The sequence below is a fragment of the Nannospalax galili genome, unplaced genomic scaffold (genome assembly GCF_000622305.1).
Source record: "Nannospalax galili isolate Female #2095 unplaced genomic scaffold, S.galili_v1.0 scaffold75, whole genome shotgun sequence".
NCBI lineage: Eukaryota > Metazoa > Chordata > Mammalia > Rodentia > Spalacidae > Nannospalax > Nannospalax galili.
The window spans coordinates 6,735,019-6,739,978 of NW_008339433.1; the positions used below are offsets into that span (position 1 = coordinate 6,735,019).

General features: G+C 41.5%; 1 pseudogene; it reads left to right on the plus strand.

Moving 5' to 3' along the window:
- Positions 1-1,486: 1,486 nt before the first annotated feature.
- LOC103734853 lies at positions 1,487-2,133 on the plus strand (annotated as a pseudogene).
- The last annotated feature ends 2,827 nt before the right edge of the window (positions 2,134-4,960 follow it).

Genomic DNA, 4,960 nt, shown 5'->3' on the forward strand with positions numbered 1-4,960 from the left:
AACAGGAAGACAGAAAACAACTAAGAAAAGATTACTAAGTTTATAGAGGAAAGAATGGACTGCAAAACATCTCTTTGAAATATTCCTTAAAGTTCCTACCACTACATGGCATGGAACTTGCAAGCCATACTTTTAAAATGGGTGCAGAAGATTACTAGTCTGCATTATTTATGAAAAAATGGGTATATTACTTTGAAGAACAAAGAAGTAAATAAGTGACTTCCTCTTATGACTTAAAAATCATCATGGATAATTTTCATTCCAGTTGGAAGAGTATCACGCTTCCCTTTGGAGAATTTTTTCTTAAGAAGTATACTATTTCCAAGCTATGGTCTATGTTTAGATTAGACAAAAAACTATTTCAAATGTTTGGCAGGGGTTAAGAAATTGTTGGTGAGATGAACTACTTTCAGGATATGGATCAAATGGGAAACAGCCATTGGGTACACATGGTAAAAGTGGCATAATGTATAGTAGAAATGTTGAGAAAAGGATTCCTTATATGCATGGAATTCTGAAATAATGGTTTAAAATTAATTTAAGGAATATGAAGCTAGATAGGTTAACCAGGCTCCAGTAGATGGACCCAAACTGAAGGACACTTGAGGACAAAATTTGACTCAGTAGGCCTTAATATATATGATAGAGTACATGAAATCTGGGGATGGTGTTCTAAGAGGGCTGCAGATAGGTAAGGGTGTCTAAATACGAACATAATATGTTGTATGAAATTTGCAAAAATTCAATAAAAAGAATGGATGTGATAGAAATTAGTTTTACATTTTGCCCTTTCTTGTTGCACTATTTTATTCCATCTTATTATATACTTTCTGAGTCACAGAACCTAAAATAAATATGTTGAAATCATTATTTCTGCTTACTTCAAACAACATCCAATATATTTTTATTATATCATTAAATGCAGTATGCTAAAGTTTTGCAGCAAACATAATTATTTTTAAAATTCTATATGGCACATATAAATGGATAACTATATAGACTGTCTGATGTTATTTTTTCATTTTTTGATGTGAAAGATTCAAATTAAAAATTTTTTGAGCATATATTCTAGAACTATTATTTGTGTGCAAAAATCAAAATGGTTAATTGACTAGAAGGAAAAGCAGAAGCACCTAGGGTCCCTCCATTTTATAAATTCTATGAAAAAGAAATCAAAGAGACATAGTATATATAGTAGAAAATCATTAAAAGGTTTAATCCTATCATATACCCCAATGCAGAGCTTATAATTCAGCTTGGCCAACAGAATTTGTTATGGACTTGTCATTTTTCAGAAGCCATTTGGCCTGCAACATAGTTGCTATCACATATAGACAGACTGTGAACTGAATATAAATTATGCCAGGAAATGTTTCCCCTATCCCCACCCTTTTCTCAATCCATATCCGTATGTGATATGCCATCATTAATTATTTGCAAATCCTCCAGTCCTGCCTGTTGTGGCCATGGTTGCTTCTGCAGGTGGATGTTGGACCACTCTGAGCACAACATGAAGGTGCTCTTTGCCATTGCCCTCATCTTGGGCTCCTTCTTTCTTTTGCCACTGGGACCCTCCATGACCAATGATGAGAAGAATGGGCCTAAAGTCACAGTCAAGGTGTACTTTGATATGCACATTGGAGATGAAGCTGTAGGCAGGGTTATCTTTGGATTCTTTGGAAAGACTGTTCCAAAAATGGTGGATAACTCTGTGGCTTTAGCCACAGGAGAGGAAGGATTTGGTTACAAAAACCCAGCAAATTCCATCCTGTCATCAAACACTTCATGACCCAGGGTCGAGACTTTACAAGGGGAGACGGCACCAGAGCAAAGAGCATTTATAGTGAGCGCTTCCCAGATGAGAGCTTGAAGTTGAAGTGCTATGTACCTAGCTCGGTTAGCATGGAGAATGCAGGAAAAGACACCAGCTCCTCCCAGTTCTTCATTCCAGCAGTCAAGATGTCCTGGTTAGATGACAAGCACGTGGTTTTGGCAAAGTTCTAGAGGGCTTGGATGTGATGCAGAAGATGGAGAACACCAAGACAGCCAGGACAAACCCTTGAAGAACGTTTGTGATCATCAGATTGTGGCAAGATGGAGGTGGAAAAGCCAATTGCCATTGTCAAGGAGTAGGGTCTCAGGATCTTCCACATCCCTACAAACAACTGTATGTGCAGGCCTTTTTGGTGCACGTGGCTGAAGATAGCCAGTCAAGGCTCTGTGCTGTGCTGGCCCTTGTGCTTCCATCTAATGGGGTGGACCCACACCCCTCACATTCCATTGATCTGATTTTATATTAAACTCCTACCAATGTTGATCAATTAAAGAAAGGATCTAAAGAAATGATTTGCAAATCTATAATTTATGTTTTAATTTCATGTATAATGTAGTTATTTCTCAATAATGGGTGACACCTGGTACATTTCCCTTTCCTTCCTGAAATTAAAGCCTGGTTGGAAAGAAATTTTGACCTAGGGAAATCCATGTGACAATTAGAGCTAAGATTAGTCAGAGAAAAAAAAGAAGGAATTACCAGAAAAATTGAGGTATTTCCCTTTGAGACATCCTATGTACAGTATGAAGAAAATTTCTGCCTATAGAAGATACCAAGGGAAAGCTAGGTGTTGCTGTGCTCTTCGGTGGCCTGATTCCAGTCTCAGGAGGCAGGGGATGAGTAGGCGTGGAATCAACAACACAGACTCCAGGAGATGCTGCTCAGTAGCGGGCTGCCAGCAAGCTTGTTTATTGCCTACAGGCTGAGCTGTGTATTGTCCATTGGGACTGTCCTGTGATCTGTCTCTAGCCAGAGTGGCAGATATCAGGTTAGCAGTTTGGGGGAGTAGGTTGTGTTAGACTGGCTCGCCTGCACAGAAGTCTCCAGGTCCGGTATTCTGGCAGATCCCCACAGGCCCCTGTACATTTCCACACTTTTGTTTTTAAAGGCAGCCCAGCGGGCGACAGGGTGCTGCCTGACATTTTCGTACCCACCTCGAAATAACCTCGAAAATATGGGTTGTGACTTTCTTAGGTTGTTCTTACTCGGGGCATAAACCTTACCCATCATTGGAGCATGCATCTAGCCCATTCATGTCCTGTCTTAGATTGACTTGTCCCAGTAGAATCTTACCCATCATTGTATACCAACCCTGAGGGAGGTATAGTCTCAGGGGATCTGCCAGGGTGGAGGGCTAGTTTAGGAGGAGGCCTTTTGTATCTCAGTTATCCAGGTCTCTATGACCTCTTGAGGAGGGCCCTGGCCTGGATGTCATAGGGCCAAGAGGACCTAGAGAGTCGTTTTGTTGATGGTCCTTTGGTGACGGATGTGCGACAGTAGGCATCTGAGGAGAAATAACACAAGGAGGAGCGCACCTCCTAATAAGTAGGTTAGTAACCATAATGCCAGTTTGATAGTTTAGTAGAGCTTGGGATCCAGCTGCCTCGCGAAATGCCAATTAAGAAAAATGGGCTGTTGGAGGACCGCTTTGAGGAGATTATGCCAATCATAGTTGGTTTGCAACTGCATGGCACATTGTTTTAAGACTTGTTCAAAATATGGGGAGTCAGGGCTGGACACATTAACAGCCTTGCGAATAAGTTAAAGATCCGTCAGGATTGTCAGTATCCAGGGTTGCTGTGCAGCATTTGCACCGACATTAACAGGAAAAGTGAAAGTAGGGGGTTTTGGAAGTTGCGAGCCCCTTGGCTGGGGTGGAGGGGCGAGGGTGGGCTTAGGGCGGGGGGATCCATGTGGTGTGACAGGGTTATTTCGCTCCATGGATAAATGGGGGGTGGTGTTTCGGTGTGAGGCAGGGGACGTGAGCTAGCAGGGGGTGGGGGGAGGTTGGGGGGTGGGGGTTCCTGCGAGGTTGAAATAGAAAGCATGGGCATTTTTCGTTCCTGACAATGTTCATTGAAGGATTTTAAGATATCCTCAGGAGAGCCAGATTTAATGCAGCCAAGGCTCTACCTCCCTTTCTGCTATGTTCCATGACACTTAAGTGGAGAAGTTCTACTGTAGGAATGTCACCTAGGACTAGGCATCTCTCAGAGGAATATTCTCTTTGTCTGACCAGTTTTGGGATTCTTCAGTAGCCTCCATGTGTTGCAAAAAGAAGCTTCTTTGATTAGTGGTATACAGTATGCTTGTCTGTAAATAAAAAGGTCTATATTTAGCATATGGTAAGAAATTGAATTTTTCTAGAGGTATGACAGAGATAGGTTTTCTCTAGGATCTAGGACCTCTCCAGCCATGTGTATTTGGCTGTGTTTACAGTTCTACGCATGACATGCCCAATGACAGGGCTTTGAGTATAATTAGATAGCTGTTAGTTTCCCTCAAGATAACAGTGCCACTACTGCACCAATAGAAGTAGTTTGTTGTGCTGGTAATTATGGCTATTAGGCTTTAGGGCGAGGTTGAACCATAGATTAATTTTCTCCCTTAGCAGCTTACATAGTATCATCCAGAACTATGAGAGCTAAACTTCAGGTGGAAGGCTTCCAGCTCAGCTCCTGTTCCATTGCTCTGAGTCCTGTGTCTGAAGTATGCCCTATTTTCAGCCAAAGGGTCATATCTTTCAGTGCTGGGAAATAACCAAGAACTCTGGCAATAGCCTGTGTTATTTTGGGGGGTCTTTTGGATCAATCTGACTGTCGGGAGCTGGAGAAACAACATTCATTACCAAAAAATATAATATGGCTCTACAAACAGTTGACTTAAGCAGGACATTCTGCCTGCACTAGTAACCTTGAGAAAGAATTTATGACAAGGTTATCTTTCTCTTCCCCTTGAAAACAGTTCTCAGAAAAGATAAGTCATGCAGTAATCTCTTGGAACACCTGGTGGTCAGTCACGTTGCTGAATTGCTCAGTCCCCCCCCATACCCATAAAAATGCTGTAACCTTTGACCAACTTCTTCAACCCCTTCTAAATACAAACTGTATATAAGGAAAGCTTGCA